The following is a 19,097-nucleotide window of genomic DNA, read 5'->3' as shown; positions in this document are numbered from 1 at the left end:
TGTATATTAAAAAAACTTGGTGTCTTTCAAACCACATAGATTTTTTATATGAAAATAGATTACCCTACATAGAGATTTGGTAAGATGACTGGGTCTAGCTAAACCCTGGGCTGTTGGATATTGCCTTTTAGTGGTCATGAAAATAGTCTCTTACTGCACCATGAGACACAATGAAGAAATGAGGTCTCTGTGCTTGACAGCAGAGTTGTTCCAGTTATTTCTCTCTTCCTAAATCAGATTCCTCAAGAGAGCCCGTCTTGAAGCAGAATCAACACAAGTATTCACGGCCCATCTCTTCCAGTGAAATAATTATGCATCCCTGTGACTTCTGCAGCCATCTTCCCTTCATTTCGGTGCTCTAAATCACTGGTTCAAAATGTCCTTTCCTCAGTGACATGGAAAAGAACAGGAGACCAGTTTCCTTTTGCTGAAGAGCTAATAATGAGAAAATATTATGTCTGTATTTGGCAAGTAAAGACCCCAGGAGAAATCTGAAGAGTTTGTTCAACTAGCATCTCATTACAAGTGGAAACCTTTATCATTTTAACTCACTGAAAAGCTATTCTGTTGTGTGTGTGGTGTTTTTTGGGTTTTTTTTTTTTTTTTTTGGCTTTTGGAAGTTCAAAAATATGTTTTGTCTTTGGGTCCAAAAAATAATCCCTTGGAGTTTAACAGACAGCAGTATCTTTGAATAAACCATATTATCCAGTGGAGAGAGTTGGTATCTATCTTTTTGTTTGATATCATTCATTAATAAAAATTTATTATTTTGGAGACTGTATTCGGGGACCTACTTTAAAAAAAAAAAAAAAACCCCTTTGTTTTAACCACCTCATTTCTTGGAAAGACTATTTTACCAAGGTTTATTAGAATTTATAAAATACTATATGCCAAATCGTTCTGTGATTTTGGAATTAAGTGAAAATTGTGTTTACTGTTTGAAAGCCATAGGGTCATATCTGTTCCTCTGCAATACTATAAATTAGGGATATTTAACTGTCGCTGTCACATGTATTCTTTGTTGTATCCTGTCTATATTTTTTCTCTTCATTCAGCTATTTCCTACTCTGCTGTGATGTGTTGACTTGGCTAGGTGATAGTCCACAGTTAATCAGTTAAAACATTGATCTAGGTTTTGCTGTGAAGGTTGGCTGTGGGCAATGAAAGGCTGTAATCCATTGACTCTAAATAGGGGAGATTATGTTAGATAATCCGAATGGCCTGATTGAATCAGAAAGGATTTGAGAGTAGAATTGAGGATTCCTTGATGAGGAAATTCTACCTTTATGTTGCATAAGCTTCATCTGACACCCCAAAATTTCCACCTGCCCTTCCTGACTGGCCTATGGCTGAAGTGCTTTGCTAGCTCCCACAACCTGGTAAACCAGTTCCTTACAAAATCTGTCTTCAAGTATGCCTCCTCCTTGCTCTGTTTCCTGTAGCCTGTCTGTTACACCTGCCTCATGATCCTTTAGGTCCTCACTGTGTGCCTCCCATGTAAGCATTGTCTGGAGCAGTGCTTCTGCAAGCATCCCCTGAAGACCTTGTAAAATACAGAGTCTGCTTAGTAAACCTGGCATGGAGCCCGAGGATCTACATTTCCAACCATGTCCTAGATCGGAGCTTGGTAAACATTTTTTTTTTTTTTTAGAATGCCAAATACTAAATATTTTAGGTTTTATGGGCCATATGGTCTCTGTTAACATTGCTTATTTCTGCTATTGCTGTCCAATAACAGCCACAGATCGTATGCAAGTGAATGTATGTGGTTTGTTCCAATAAAGTTCAGTATTGAAATTTCTTCACATTTTATAAATTGACTGGAGCCAGAGAGGTGAGATGAGTAATTAAAATGTCCTAGCCAGGGGCGCCTGGGTGGCTCAGTCGGTTAAGCGTCTGTCTTCGGCTCAGGTCATGGTCCCAGGGTCCTGGGATCAAGTCCCACATCGGGCTCCCTGGTCAGCGGGAAACCTGCTTCTCCCTCTCCCTCTCCCTCTCCCTCTGCTACTTCCCCTGCTTGTGCTCTCTCTCTATCAAATAAATAAAATCTTAAAAAAAATAAAATAAAATGTCCTAGCCAGTTCACAGCAGAGCTGGGCCTGGAGCTCTGGCCTTCTGATTTCCGGGACAACGCTTATCCCGCTGTCCACCAGTCTCATTCAGTGCTGCTTAGCTCCCACTATGCACCAGGTTCTGTGTTGGCTCTGGGCACACAAAGCAGAATAGAAGACCTTCACTGTTCTCAAGAAGCTTAGTCTCCTGTAAGTGAAGAAGTAATGCCGTGTGCTGAATGTGTTTTTATGTAGGTAGGGGAAAAAAGTTCTGCTGGTGTAGAAAAAGGAACAAAGAACTCTGAAAAAGATTAGTTGAGAAAAACTTTCAAGAGAAGGGACGTGAGATCTTTTTTTGAAATGAATGTTTGCTGAGTGAATGAGTACATGAGTGCATGCATGATGACTAGATGAATAGGGTAAAATGATGAGCCTGGCAGCTCAGTAATGGCATTCACATAGATCCGTTCCCTTTGCCTCACTGTTCCTGATCCGCCCTGTTAAGGAAGGGGTTTCTGCAGACATGCTTGTTGAGCAAGAAAAAAAGGAACTCGTTCAGGTTCATGTACCCCCAACCAAAACCTAGCATGCTTCCAGAGACAGTGAAGATACGGTCTGAGGAGGTGTGCTATCAAATCACTTGAGACGTCTATATCCAGCACCTCAGGGTGAAGAAAGGGAGGCTGGATGGTGGTTTCTATGGCTTTCCTAGCACCCAGCTCTTGGCTGTTAATTTATAAAGCTCCTTTCACTAGGCTGCTCCCTTTTCCTTCAGAGGTATGCAGGCTGCAATTAGCCATGGTGGGAGGATTTAGACCACAGAAGTGAGCAAACACCATAGGTCAGGGGCTAATGTTTTTGTTTTTGTCTTTTTTTTTTTTAAATGTATGGGAGCTTGTTTACCAGCATCCTATTGTACATTTGTCAGTTTCTACAAACTTCTGGCAACAGATGGAAGAAGTAACTGGACTGAAGGCAATGAAAGGACAAGGTTGTAGAGATAGCTGGAGAGAATGGGCTGGAGCTCGTTGGGGATCATGATGGCTGTGTTGGCTGAAGAGCTGAGACAGACCCTCCCAGTCTGGCAACGTGGAATCAGTAAGGGCAGAAGAGGGACTGTCCATGCCACGGGGGCTGGAACAACAGTCACCCCACATCTCACTACTGTTGTCATTTGAAAACTAGGGCTGCTATGTGTGTGCATGCATACCTATATGTGGACAGAAACCCATTCAGTGTTGATTTTTCTTTTTTTTCCCCCTGAAGGCACTGCTCTGTTGTTCAGATGTCTTTGCAAGTTTCCACAGGTTTTCTGGCATATTGTCTGCTCAGATAGAAGGCAAAGCTGTAGGGATTCAGAAACCCTACAACTTGACCTAGAGTTGCCTCAGTGTTAGATTCCACTCTCACTTAAAGTATGTAGTGATGTTTGATTTAACTTCATTTTATTTGTTTTATAATGAGAGATGACATCTTCATAATGAGAACAAATTCAGCTTAACATCCTTGCATTCCAGTGCTCATTGTTGATTTTCAAAGTTTCTTTCCTGGATTCTTTCTCCCTTTACCTGGTTCTCTCTACATGTTCTTATCCCCGTGTTTTACAGGCCTTTCTCTCTTTCTCTGCTTAGAAATTACTCTGTTGGTTAGTATGTTACAGGAAGGAACATTTTGCCTCCAGGCGAAATCAATAACGTTGACCAGAGGTCTTTTGCTGGCTAGAGAGAGAGATTTTGTGCATTCATATTTTGGCATGTCCCTTTTCCTAACTTAATTCTTGTTTTCTCTTTTGCTTAAGGGACTACAACAGCGTCGTCCAGGAGATGTTAGGGTCTAACTGGACAAGCTTTTGTTTCCTTTCATGTTGTCAGATACTGCAGGCGGTGAATGTTTAGTAGTAACAGGACTGCCGGTTTCTGACAGTTCTTCCATCTTTGTACCTTTCCTTGGGGCAGCAAGGCTCAAAGATTTAAGCTGCCTCCAATGGCCCCAAGCTGAAGGCTGTATTTCCTTAACATACTTCAGAAGTGGTATTCAAATTGTGAAAAGATCTGATTTTTAGTAACATAGCTTCACACAAATTATTAAAAGCAGAGTTGTGTTTTGGTCACTTAATTAAACTTACCCACTTTATTTTGCCTTAAGTCAGAAGTGCCCAAAGCTAATTTACTTAGTTGGGGATGAGACCGTGGCTATGCATTCTCAATCCTGGATAATTATTTCCCTTACTAGCTTTTGACCTTGTAACACAGATAATTTGAAATGCAGCTCTTTGAAAACCAATTTCCAAATATAGATCTTTCCTGAGTGTGATTTTGGGGGCTACTTTCATTAAACTGTTGAGATATCTGATGAAGTATTTACCCAAATCAAGTATCTAGTGCTTAAATCTCAGAGAAAATACAGAAATGAATTTAAAACAGCTGGAAAGTATTCTTATAAATTCCACTTTGAATATTAAATTCCAAAAGATAGATAACCATAGGTATATCAGACAGAAAATGGAATATTGATAACATTAGTAGAAAATAAGACAATAAATGTATTCATCTCATTTATCTTAATTAGAAATATTTTAAACATGGAAAATTTTCCTAACATAGACAAATTCAAAATTGTATATTACTAGCAGATTACTACTTTAAATTTCATCCCTTAGGGAAGTTCTACTGTAAATGACTTTAACTATTAGTCCCTTTTGTATTTTACATCTTGTCCATAGGAAATATATTGACAATGTATTAATATAGAATAGACTCTGTTAGTCCATATCTTTGTTTCAAATATATGACCAGGTGTTAAGAGTACATGAGAAATTATTTTCTTTCAAGTGCCATTTTCAAGAAGGAAAAAAAGCAAAAATATTGATGCACAGAGAATTAAAGTAAATTAATCTGATAATAGAGGTGAATTGAACAAGCTGTGCAGTATAAATATTTTAATCACTTCTTGATCCAGAAGTGCCACATCCAAAAATGAGCAATTATGTTCTTCCTCTTGGGAGACGACTCTAATTACAAAGCAGTAGGCTATTACTAAATGTTAATATATGTAAATATCAAACATCAGACCCTTAAATTTCTGTGTGATTTTAAAATATATATACATGTATACTTTGTTTCTTATAACTACTTTTGGCCTCAACTACATAGGGCCAGGAATTGAGTATTAGTTATCTAATCAAGCAGTTTATATTGTAAAACGTTACTCAGTAGTTCTAAGAACAGATGTTTAAAAATAGGCAATGGAAATACATAGACATTTAGAAAGCTAGCAATTTAAGGTTCTCCATATACCATGCCAGAATATTTCTACCCTGGAATTTTAGGTCACCTAAGGCATCTGGGGAGCCACGTTGATTGAGAAGTTAGACACACCAGACTTCGGGATCACTGGTACTAGCTTTCAGGCCTGAGACCAGGGAGACTGAGCTATAGAACTCGCCTTCTTTCACTAGGATGCATTTAGGTCCTGTGATCTCTCAGAGGGCTTCTCTATTCACAGGGTTGTAGTGGAAAAGGACAATTTCTTAGGATGCACCCTTGTGTATGTATATGGAATAATTTTAGGCTGAAGGTATGTAGTAGGCTCAATTTTAAGGTGACCCCCTCATTCCTGGCCAATGTACATGTCTTCTCCTGATTATTCCGTCAATTACAAATTTAGGTATTGCTGTGAAGAGGTTTTGTAGATGTAAAGCAACATATCAGCTGATGTAAGGATAGCGAGATGGCAGAGCTGAGCCTGACCGAAGCACATGAACCCTTTAAATACAGAGAACTTTCTTTGGTCATAGAATGGAAATCAGAAGTTCAGAGCACAAGAAGGATTTGACAGTGTTGCTGGGATTATAGATGAACAGGGTCTGTGGTAGGAAATAGGGGCACCTTTGGAAGCCGAAAGCAGCCTTTACTGACAGCTGGCAAAGGAACAGGGACCTAAATCCTGGAACTGCAAGGAACCGAACTCTATATAAAAATAAGTATGGAACCGATTTTTCCCAGAGCCTCCAACAAGAACTCAGTATATCCAATTATCTTTATTTTACCCTTGTCAAAATCTGAGCAGAGAACCTAGTCATGTTGTGTTGGACTTCTGACTTAGCTATGAACTAATACATTGGTATTTTAAGCTCCTGAATTTGTGGTAATTTGTTATGCGGCAAGAGAAAATGAATACAGTGGGTAAAGGGCCACATCAACCGCCCCACCTGAAAAGATCTCTGTGGATCTTTCTTAATCAGGAAGAATCTCAACAGGTTCGTGATGGTGTCATGAAGCTTAGAATATTCCTCAGATTTCATGGTGTATTTCAGATTGAGAAAGTGGGCTACAAGTCCCTTTCTCAGTCTTAGAACCCTACCAGTACTTCTCTGCTCGGCTGACGTCCTATGTTCCCTGCATAGAATGGGTTAAGAACAAGTTCATATACACATGTCTGACTAGGTGTGAAGTTGGATACAGAGAAAAATAGTCTCTATAAAACTCTGATGTGTATGTGAAGATGTTTTGATCACAGCGAATCTTCCTATTAGAGAAACTATCACTTTGATAAAAGCTTCTTATTAGTTCATTATAAATTTCACACTTGATTCCTCACATCTTCTGACCCTCCATTTATGTAAAACCTATGACTTAACCAAAAGTTGACTGTGAGACAAAATGTCCTTTAAAATAGTGCTTATTCTTCCTATGGTAAAATGCCATGTGGAAAAAAAAATACCCCTGTGGGATTTTTGAGGAAATTGCCAAGAAAGTCACCAATACCCATTTCTTTGGAATAAAGCTAAGAGAAAGCTATCCTGGCATGTTTCAGCTGCTATGTCTTTTGTCATGTGTCAAGACCTCGATATGCTTACCCAATCAATAAAAACCGTGGCAGTCAAAGCCAGTTTCCTGTCTGTGGTGGAAATTGCCAACAATTTCATTTCAACTTTCCATTGCAGGAATAAAGCACACAACACCCATGTTCTGCACACATTATCCAGCCGTACTTTTGCTCTTCCTATTTTTTTTTTTTGACATTTTGTTTTCTGTGCTTATGTAATACAAAATGCTTCTGTATCAAAGAGTATACCAAATTTACTCTTCTCGTTGTAGAGTTAAGAAAACAATATATTCAGGGACCTAGCCAAAAATCATAGGGATGTTGTCTGGGTGCAAATCCAGGTCCCCTTTTAGTATAAAATGATTTAATATCATAATTAAAATGTAATTTATAATATAGGAGAAATATTTCCTCATAAACTTGAAGACTGTTATTCTGAAAATAATTTTGTCAGGTAGCCTTTCTCAAGGGAGTGCTGCTTTGTTACTGAAGAGCCATAGATCTGGTAGTGCATTACCAAGATGGCCAAGATGAGAATTTTCTGCTTCATTCAGTAAGGATTCAATATATTACCAGGTTATATTTGCTAAGTTCATGGATGCTGAGCTGCATCATGTGTTCTCCAAGTGTTACAGAAATCAATTTTCTCATAACATAACTAATGGTTGCACCCCCAGTTGAATCGAAAAATGCTCCGTTTAGGTAGAAGAAAGCCTGCAGCAGTTCCAGAATGCCCTACTGAAGGATGCAGTCTTCACCCTGAAGCTGACAGACCAAACACAACCTGTTTGGAATCTGTCTTCTGTTTAACTTATCTTCATTTTTAGTGCACTTTATTTTAAAAGCGAACGTTAATGTGTCTAAATCATTTAATTTCACAAAATCTCTCTATTAAATTATCCTAGAGTTCATAAATTGATGAGATAATTGATTTTTGAAAATGTTCTTTTCCTAGCTTTACATATCCCATTCCCCTCAGTATTTCAAAAAGGACTTTTATCTTTGCATGTGTGTGTTTGTGTGTATGCACTTGGCAGTTCTGTGGCCATGACTTTGAAGCTTACTCAGACTTCTGGTGACCTGGTGAAAAAGAAGAATTTAGGACAAGGAGAATTAATTCAGCTGTACAATAGATCCCTAAGGGAAATAGCCAATGTTCTCCCTATATAGGGTATTATGTAACTATTAGGAAAGAAAAAAGGAGGGGCACCTGGGTGGCTCGGTTAGGTGTCTGCGTTTGGCTCAGGTCATTATCTCCAGATCCTGGAGCCCCACATCAGGTTCCCTGCTCAGTGGGGAGTCTACTTCTCCTGCTCTCTCTGACCCCCACCTCTCCCCAACTTGTGCTCACTCACCCTCTCTCTCAAATTTTTAAAAGGTTTTATTTGAGAGTGAGAGCATGAGCTGGGTGAGAGGCAAAGGGAGAAGCAGATTCTCTGCTAAGCAGGGAGCCCAGGGAGCCCCACTCGGAGATCAGTCTGGGGACTCTGGGATCGTGACCTGAACTGAAGGCAGATGCTTAACCGACTGAATCCCCCAGCACCCCTAAAAAGCCTTTACAAAGGAAGAAAAAGGAAAAGTCTGTACATGTTGATATGAGCTTTTTCATTCAATATTGAAGTAAATAATATAGATTACAGAACAATGTGTATAGAACAGAATCATTCTGTGCAGATTAAAGATCATTCTGCTTGACTATATAATATACTATAATTGTCTATGTACTTGTAGATATATATATTTAAATATATAAATGAGAAATTTCTGTGAGTTTAAAATAGTTTTGGGAATTAGGGCTGGTGGTTAGTTTTGGAGAAAGACATTGGATTGTTTTTCCATGGATACATTGGTCCATTTTAATTTTCACCATGTGTACTTATTTTCACAAAAGGTTGAGTTATGGCAGCTATGGGGGAAGTGAGAATTAGGATTTAAGAGAGTTCCTCTTAATTCTAAGTTCCATGATACCAAGAACAGATTTGGTTTCTTCAATGCTCTATTATCAGTGCCTAATTGAGTATCTAGAACACACTAGATGCTCCGTATGTATGTAGGGATTGGTGGTAGAAATTTCTAGGTGGCTGCTATTTGCATTGTCTGGGTGAAGACAGTGCTCACTGGGAATATGGTCTTAGCTAATCCTGCACTGTAGGTTGGGAGAGTGCTCCAGCACCTGTCGGGAAAGAAGAGTACTAGCTAGAGGACTGAAGCTGGGGTCTAGGTCAGGGGAGCAGAGAAAAGAATTGGATATGGGGGAGAGTCTGTAGTGGAACTAGAATGGAGAGGAGAAACGCACGGTGTGGTTTGAGGCGCTTATTTTATTTTTAGCAGAGCTGTCCTTTGCAAAAGGGAGCTTGTCACCTACTTTGTTGGAGTAACTGCAACGGTGAGGACTATGTGGCTCAGGGACTAGTTGATGAGTCATCCAGTGTTGGTAGGAAATGTCTTGAATTATATTACTGATATCTTATGTCCTTTAAACCTGTAAAAGAACACATACTGTGGAGCTACTTTCGGAGAGCCCTCCTGATGGCGCTGATGGCCACTGTTGGTTTTCCCTTTTCTTCTGCAGCAAGGCTCACGAACTTCTGGCTTTTGAGAACTGGAGGGTCCACAGGTTTCGAGGACACATTCCATTAGTAAAAGTTACAAGTACTTACATAGAAGTTGTTTGTGTTACATATGCATACATATTTTTGTTAGGTATGCATATGGGTGTTTATATATTCTATACCTACTCCCCTGAATTAATAGAGTAAGAGTGGAGACTGTATTAAAAGTGGAAATTTTTAAAGGATGAGATTTTAAGAAGACAGGAGTTTTCAAGTTACTCCCTATTCCAGAACGTGATCGTGCCTAGCCCATCCGGTCTCCCCAGCAGACTCCATGCACAGTGCTTGAGGAGGTGAAGGGAGCAGTAAAGGCATTAACGCAAACTCTGTCATCATCAGGCAGACCAAGAAAATGCAAAGACAAAAACAAGTGAAACCGATTCTGCAATTAAAATGTGCTAAGAGGAAAGAAAGGCCCCTGAGAGGAACAATTCCCTGATGCATCATTTTTACCCAGAGTAATATGACATCATCAATTCTTATTTCTGATACATACTTTTTTACCCAGAGTAATATTGTCTGGATAATAGAATTTCCCTAAGCACAAAAATCCTACAGGGGAACTGGCTGCATACAACTTTATGCTGAAAATTTTTGTTCTTCCTAAGTAGCTTATTTCAAACTCCATTTAGTTAATAGCATCACTTTCAGACTCTTTCTGGGAGATGATGTCCTGTGAACTTCCTGACTGTTCTCACTGGGGTTGTTCCTCGTCAGCCACAAGCCCCTCAGAGAAACAAGAAAATGATTCTATCAAAGATGGTGAAGAGCTGTTTCATTGGGTGACTTTATTCCAAAGACTATTCTTGGCCCTCTCAATTCTGCATTTCCTATAGACTATCAAACAAAAATCCACCATTATGTTTTGAGTGTACTGACAAATTGAGGATATTTTGGACATAGGAGATTTTATATCCTTAGCAACTACTTCCCCCCCCCCGCCCAAACAAAGAAACCTTAATAATACAGGGCATTTATTACAAAGTTATTGAAAGGACTAGAGAACCAAAGGGGAGATTCTAAGGGAGGCAAGCAGGATATCTGAAGGTAGGAGGAAGTGAGAAGGTATAATTTTCTTCTGTATTTGTTGGTGACCTCAGGGACAGCAGCTTTATAGATAGCCATTCTGAGTTCCTGCTCAGGCATCACTGTTTCCATTAAAAGTAGAGATCTTCTTATAACCACTTTTTGATGAAAGATTGAGGGGAAAGAATTCTGCCAAAAATATTATTTTGGATGTGTCAGCAACAGCTTGTCTAAGCTAATTGGTGAAATTTCTATCTTGCAAAATGAGAAGATTCAATGATTTATTTCAAGAAACTTTTATTAGTCACCTACTTTTGGGTAAAACTTCTGCTATAAGTTGTAGAAATGTACCCTTGAACCTCTTATTTCTTTAGCATTTTATTGTTTAATAGATAAGTTCAAAACAACATATAAAAAATGATTTTGTTTCCATCCTCCTTCCTCAATTCAGTAACCATGGCCCTAGTCCAGAGCAAGCAGGACCTCATTTCAGATGTGAACATCAGACAGTGTTTCCTTAATTGACTAGAATTCATCCCCAGAGGGACTTTGAATGTAGTCAGATTAGCAATCACACTCTCTTCTCTCAGATCTTAGATTACATAAATTTAGACCCAGAGTTTGGCTCTATCAATCATTTAATCCCAGAGAGTAGAAATTTCTGGAAATGCTCTAATATTTTGCTTTTCTCTCATTAGTGCACTCTTTGTGCCTCTGTAAATCTGGACATCAAAATCCTTTTACATAATCACATCTCCATCCCCAAAAATAAATGGTATAATGCAAAGAGGTACTTTTTTTTGTACCGTCAATAGAATTACCAACTTTTTTTTTTTTTTTAATTACTGCATGCAAAATGAAATAGAAGTGTCCTGGGAGAATAATGAACAGTGTTGTGTATCTACACACCTAAGGAGGAGGCAAAGCATCCAGTAGGGTGTCATGGAACAGACATTATTTGAAATGGGGCTTACAGAGGAAGACAATAAGAGACAGTGGACTGCGGAAGGAATACATGGAAGATGGCATGACTAGACCTTTTTGAGAGGAGCCTCTCTCAAGTATAAAGAATGGGAATGCTAAAATGTTGGGTTAGACCTATATTCCAATGGCCCCGAATGCCACTGTGGGTATTTAGCTTTAGTTCATTAGGCAGAGATAAAAATGTTAATGCTATTAGCATTACGGGTGAGGAATGTTTAACCTTACATGTTTGAAATATTAGATACTTCAGGTTTCAGGTAAGTTGAGACCTAATCAATGTTAATGAGACAAAGTTGGCTAAATGGAGTGAAGAAAGCTTTCTCACAGGTCTTTTGCATTGAATATTTGTAGTGGCATTAGCCCCCAAGGAAAATACAGATGGAGGAGTGGGGTGTGTATGTGTGTGTTGGGGGGGGGTTGGGTTTGGGTGGGGAAAGCATTGGTGAACAGGATTGTGTTCCATTGGAAATACAAAGTTTAAGGTATCAGCAGATGATTAGATGGTGCTATTCAGTAGTTGAATATATGTATCTGGAACTCAGTTGTTATTGTACATTCAGAACTGGGAGTCATTCATATGGATATAAGATTGAAGAGTTGATTAAATGAATTGCAGGGTAAGGAATGTAGAAGGTGTAAAGATGGGCCCAGAGACAGGACATTGGGGATTAAAGCAAACAAATGGTACAAAGATTACTAAATGGAGAAGACCTGGAAATAACAGTTGGAATAGGAGGAAACAGGAGCAGCAACTAGGTTCATGGGAGTACAACCAGCAGTGAAGTCACAGACATTTGTGGGGTGCCTACCAGCTGGATACTCACATACCGTATACAATTCCCTAATTTAACCCTTCAAAATCCCTCTAATGCATTATAATCCTCATTTTATAGAGGAAGGAATGGAGAATGAGAAGTGTAGGGTTTAGCTAGGAACATGAGGCTGAAATTTAATTTTATGTTGAACTGACTCTAAAACCTGTGCTTTCTCTGTCTGTCAGATTCTCTGTTGAGCAATAGTGCTTTTCAGCCTGGAATCCAGATGCTTTCTTGCCATGGTGTGCCTGCAGTTCAACTATTGTCTCTTTGCTCCAAGCCCACACTTCTGTGCTCAACCTTGCCTTGATGGGGCTGGAACTCTGCAAATGTTTCCTGGATTACCTTGACAAATGGCATGCTGGTAGTTTCTGCTAACGGAAAGCTCTAGAGCAGATTGGAAAGTAGAAAGAGAAGAGGGATTTCCTGTTTCTTCAATTGCTGTCAGTGTTACTTTAGCAGCAAAAAAATTTAGCTCTATCCGCCTCCCCCCACCCATAAACTTATAATGGCCCCAGTTGTCAAAATTCATCCTGTCCAGAAGTTAAGGAAATCTTAGTAGGGCTTACTTAGTGGTGGAGAGTAATGCAGTTACAGTAATGGAATTCACCGTGATTAGAAAATCCCAAGGAGCAGGGACCGTGTATTGAAGTTGTAAACCGTGCCAGACCTAAGTCTAAAAGATTAAGATGTAATCAGTGAATGCTAATATTAGAAAGTAGAACTTTAACGTGCTCATTGAGAACAGGGGAGCAGAGCGATAGGAGGCCGTGCCAAAAAGGGAATATCAGGGATCCAGATATGACTTTATTCTGAGTGATGAGGAAGTCCGGATTATAACTCGGATGGGGGGAAGTAGAACTGACGGACTTTGAGAAGGTGAGAGAGATACTGTGAAAAAGGACTGTTAGTTAACTATGGAGAATGGCTTCAGGAGATGGAAAGAGAAGGTAAAGTTAAACCGGTGTCTGAAGTCACTGAAGGTAGGGAGACACTGCAAGAAGAAAAGAGAAAATGGTGTAAATGAGTTGCATAAATCCAATGGGTGAGTTAATTTGGGACAGGGTAGGAATCCCCATCATCTTTCAAGTCTTTGGTGGCGGAATGAATCTTTCCAGATCCTCCAGAGAGACTATATTGCCCTAGGTTTACTATCTTGGTAGGAGAGGTGGCTTTCACTTGGTTCTTCCTACTGTAGCCTTTACTCCCTAAGCCAGGGCATCAGGGTGGGGATTCTGACAGTTGTTGTATATGTCCATTCTCTTTGTAAAATCGGGAACCTGGGAAATAATGACAAGGTTATTCTGCAGCCTGAATGGGTCAAAACTATGCTTATTGTCTGGTACCCACAAACCTCCATTTTGACCAGACCACAGTGGTATTTGGGGTCCCTGGAAGTCACATCAACTTAGAACCAATTTCTGATGTGCCCTCCAAAATTGAGCAAGTTCTCTTTCCTACTGCAATAGTGACCCTAGCATGTGATTGCAAATATCTTAGGGAAAATGCCAGAGGAAGATACAGGGTTATTCATGTTAGTGTTGAAGTATCTTTGCCAAGGGGATGACCCTTCCCCTTAAAGGGCTTGGATCTGTGAACTGAGGGTGAGAGGATATGATTATCTGCTATGGTAACTCAGGTTTCTTTTCAACAGATCTAAATTTAATTTTCTTATTCATGTGTAATTAACATATAATGTTATACTATTAGCTTCAAGTGCACAGTGTGATTCAGCAATTCTATACATTACTCAGTGCTCATTAGGATAATTATACTCTTGATCTCCTTCACATGTTTCAGTCATCAGCCCACCTACCTCCCCTCTAGGATCCAACAGTTCTCTGCTTAAGAGTCTGGTATTTTTCGTCTTTTTTTCTTTGGCTGTTTTGTTTCTTAAATTCCACATGTGAGTGAAATCATACGGTATTTATTTTTTGCTGACTTACTTCATTTAACATTATACCCTCTTCTGGATCTATCCAAGTTTTTGTAAATGGCAAGATTTTATTCTTTTTTGTGGATAAGTAATATTCCCATACATATACATACATACATACATACATACTTACATATGTGTGTACACACCACATCTTCTTTATTCATCTGTGGATAGACACTTGGGTTGCTTCTATAGCTTCACTATTGTAAATAAGGCTGCAGTAAACATAGGGGTGCATATCTTTTCAAATTAATGTTTCTGTTTTCTTTGTGTAAATACTCAGTAGTGGAATGACTCGATGATATAATTCTATTTTTATTTATTTATTTATTTTTTGAGAAACCGTCATATGTTTTCCACAGTGGCTGCACCAGCTTGAATTTCAACCAACAACGCAAATGGTTCCTTTTTCTCCACATCCTCTGCAATACTTGTAATTTCTTGTGTTTTTGATTTTAGCCATTTTGGCAGGTGGGATATCTCACTGTGGTTTTGATTTGCATTTCCCTGGTTAGTAATGTTGAGCATCTTTTCGTTTATCTCTTGGTCATATGTATGTCTTTGGAAAAATGTCTATTCAGGTCCTCTGCCCATATTTAATTAGATGATGATGATGATTTTTTTTGGTGTTGAGTTACATACGTTCTTTGTATCTTTTTGGTATTAATCCCTTATTGGATATATCATTTGCAGACATCTTTTCCCATTCAGTATGTTGTCTTTTTATTTTGTTGATTGTTTCCTTTGCTGTGCAGAAGATTTTTATTTTTGGTATAGTCCCAATAGTTAGTTTAATTTTGCTTTGGTTTCCCTTGTCAAAGGAGACAGATCTAGAAAAATACTTCTATGACTGATGCCGGAGAGATTACTGCCCATCTTTTAGGAATTTTATGGTTTCAGGTCTCACATTTAGGTCATTAATTCATTATTCCTTTACTTGGGTGTATGGTGTAAGAAAGTGGTCCAGTTTAATTCTTCTGCATGTAGCTGTCCAGTTTTCCCAGCATTATTTTTCCCCATTGCCTATTGCCTCCTTTGTTGTAGATTAATTGGCCATAAAAGTGTGGATTTATTTGTGGGCTCTCTATTATGTTCCATTGGTCTATGTGTCTGTTTTTGTGTCAGTACAATACTGCTTTGATTACTACAGCTTTGTAGTATATCTTGAAATCCAGGATTGTGATCCCTCCTGCTTTGTTCTTTTTCAAGATTCCTTTGGCTGTTTGGGGTACTTTGTGATTCCATACAAATCTTAGGATTGTTTGTTCTAGCTCTGTGAAAAAAAAATTGTTGGTATTTTGATAGGGATTGCATTAACTCTGTAGATTGCTTTGGATAATATGGACATTTTAACAATATTGGATCCCCCAATCTATGAGCATGGAATATGTTTCCATTTGTTTGTGTCCTCTTTAATTTCTTTCATCAATGGTTTTTATAGTTTTCAGAGTATAGGTCTTTCACCTCCTTGATTTGAGTTTATTCCTAGGTATTTTATTATTTTTCAGTGCAGTTGTAAATGGGATCATTTTCTTTCCCTTTCTGCTATGTTATTAGTGTATACAATGTAACAGATTTCTGTACATTGATTTTAGTATCCTGCAACTTTACTGAATTCATTTATCAGTTCTACTAGTTTTTTGAAGGATTCTTTAGGGATTTCTATATTTAGTATCATTTCATCTACAAATAGTGAAAGTTTCACTTTTTCCCTACCAGTTTGGATGCCTTTTATTTCTTTTTGTTGTCTGATTGCTGTGGCTAGGACTTCCAGTACTCTGTTGACTAAAAGTGGTGAGAGAGGACATCCTTGTCTTGTTCCTGACCTTAGAGGAAAAGCTCTAAACTTTTCACCACTGAGTATAATGTTAGTTTTAGATTTTTCATATGTGACCTTTATTATGTTGAGGTATATTCCCTCTAAACCTACTTTGCTGAATTTTTATCATGAATGGATGTTGTACTTTGTCAAATACTTTTTCTGCATCTATTAAGATGATCATATGGTTTTATCCTTTCTCTTGTTAATGTGAGGTATCACCTTGATTTGCAAATATTGAATCACCTTTGTATCCTTGAAATAAATCCCAGTTGCTTGTGGTGAATGATTTTTTTAATGTGTTGTTGGATTTGGTTTGCTAATGTTTTGTTGAGGAGGTTTGCATCTATGTTCATCAGAGTTATTTGTTTGTTTGTTTTTGTTTTTGGAATGTTTTCATCTGGTTTGGGTAACAGGGTAATGTTGACCTTGTAGAATGAATTAGGAAGCTCTCCTTCCTCTCCTATTTTTTTTGGACTAGTTTGAGAAGAATAGGTGTTACTCTTGAAATGTTTGTTACAGTTCACCTATGAAGCCATCTGGTCCTGGATTTTAGTTTGTTGGGAGTTTTTTGATTACTCCTGCTATTTCAGTAATTACTATTGCTAGTAATTGGTCTGTTCAAATTTTCTATTTTGTCCTGATTCGGTTTTGGAAGGTTGTATGTTTCTAGGAATTTATCCAGTTTCTCTAAGATTGTCCTATTTGTTGGCATATAGCTTTTCATAATATTCTCTTACAATCCTTTGTATTTCTGTGGTGTAAGTTATTTCTCCTTCATTTCTAATTTAATTTGAATCCTCTCAACTCCTCCCTCTCTTTTTTTAATGAATCTAGCTAAAAGTTTATCAATTTTAGTTGATCTTTTTAAAGAACTAGGTCCTGGTTTCATTGATCTGTTCTTTTTTTTTTTTTTTTTTAGTCTCTTTCATTTATCTCTGCTCTAATCTTTATTTTCTTCTTTTACTGGCTTTGGACTGTTCCTCTTCTGGCTTCGTTAGGTGTAAGTTTAGGTTGTTTCAGATTTTTCTTCTTGAGGTAGGCCTGTATTGCTATTATCTTCCCTTTTACAACAGCTTTTGTTACACCCCAAAGATTTTGGATCATTGTGTTTTCATTTTCCTATATCTATGTATTTTTTTTGTTTCCTCTTTGATTTCTTGGTTGGTCCATTCATTGTTTAGTAGCATGTTATTTAATCTCCATGTATTTCCACCTCCCCCCCCCCCGATTTTTTTTTGTCATTGATTTCTAGTTTCATAGCATTGTGGTCAGAAAGGATGCATAATATTGCTTGAATCTTTTTGAATTTGTTGAGACTTGTTTTGTGGCCTAACATGTGATCTGTTCCAGAGAATGTTCCATGTGTACTTGAAAAGAATGTGTATTCTACTGTTTTAGGATGGAATGCTCTAAATATATGTTAGATCCATCTGGTCCAGTGTGTCCTTCGAAGCCAGTGTTTCCTTGTTGATTTTCTAGCTGGATGATTTTCCACTGATGTGAGTGTTGAAGTCTTCTACTCTTGTTGTATTACTATCAATTTTTTTATGTCTGCTAATAGTTGCTTTATATATTTGGATGCTCCCATGTTGGGTGTATAAAATTTACAGTTATATCTTTTTGTTAGATTGTTCTCTTTATCATTAAATAATGTCCTTTGTCTCTTGTTAAGTCTTTGTTTTAAAGTCTGTTTTTTCTTTTATAAGTATTGCCACTCTGGCTTTCTTTTCACTTCCATTTATTTGCAGGATAAATGTTTTTCCGTATCTTTATTTTCGATTCACATGTGTTTTTAGGTCTGAAGTATCTCTTATAGGCAGCATATAGATGGATCTGGTGTTTTTTGTCTACTCAGTTACCCTACTTTTTTTACTGAATGTAAATGGACTGAATTCTCCAAAGTAATTATTGATAGGTATGTGCTTACTGCCATTTTGTTATTTGTTTTATGGTTGTTTGTATTCTGGTTCCTTCCCCTCCCCTCCTCCCCCCATGGTTTGATGGCTTTATTTTTAGTGATAGGCTTGGATTCCTTTCTCTCTATATTTTGCATATCTATTACAGGTTTTTGATTTATGGTTACCATTAGGTTGACATACAACATCCTATGCGTGTAGCAACCTATGTTGATAGTTGTTTGAACCCATTCTTTTTTTTTTTTTTTTTAAAGATTTTATTTATGTATTTGACAGAGAGAGACGCAGTGAGAGCAGGATCACAAGCAGGGGGAGTGGGAGAGGGAGAAGCAGGCTTCCCGCGGAGCAGGGAGCCCGATGCGGGGCTTGATCCCAGGACCCCGGGATCATGACCTGAGCCGAAGGCAGACGCTTAACGACTGAGCTACCCAGGTTCCCCTGAACCCATTCTAAAAGCACTAAATTTTACTCACCTCTCCCCCACGTTTTATATATATAATGTCCTACTTTATGGCCTTTCATTTTGTAAATCCCTTGACTGGTTTTATAGATAGAATTGATTTTACTGCATTTGTGCTCTAACCACTGTATTGGTTTTATAAGTGACTAATCTACTTTTATTGTGTTTGTATGTACCTGTGAAACTTTTTCCTAATTTTCTTACTCCTGGTTATGGACTTTTCTTTCTCCTCATAGAATTTTTTAACCTTTCCTGTAGGGCTGGTTTAGTAGTGATGAACTCTTTTAACTTTTGTCTGGGAAACTCTGTCTGTTGTCCTATTCTGAATGACAATGTTGCTGGATAGCCTAGGCTTGGTTGCAGGTTTTCTCTTTTCAGCATTTAGACTATATCATGCCACTCCCTGTGGCTTAGAAAGTTTTTGCTGAAGATTCAGCTGATAGCCTTAGGGATTTCCCTTGTATATAACTGTTTCCTTTTGCTGCTTTTAAAATTCTTTACCAGTACTTTTGGCCATTTTAGTTACTATGTGTCTTGGTGTGGACCTCCTTTAGTTGATTTTGTTGGGTGCATTCCGTCTCCTGGATCGAAATGTTTGTTTCCTTCCCCAGATTAGGGGAGTTTTCAGCTATTATTTCTTCAAAT

The sequence above is a fragment of the Neomonachus schauinslandi genome, chromosome 14 (genome assembly GCF_002201575.2).
Source record: "Neomonachus schauinslandi chromosome 14, ASM220157v2, whole genome shotgun sequence".
Taxonomy (NCBI): domain Eukaryota; kingdom Metazoa; phylum Chordata; class Mammalia; order Carnivora; family Phocidae; genus Neomonachus; species Neomonachus schauinslandi.
The sequence above is the reverse complement of the archived record's forward strand: the minus strand, read 5'-3'. Positions refer to the sequence as shown.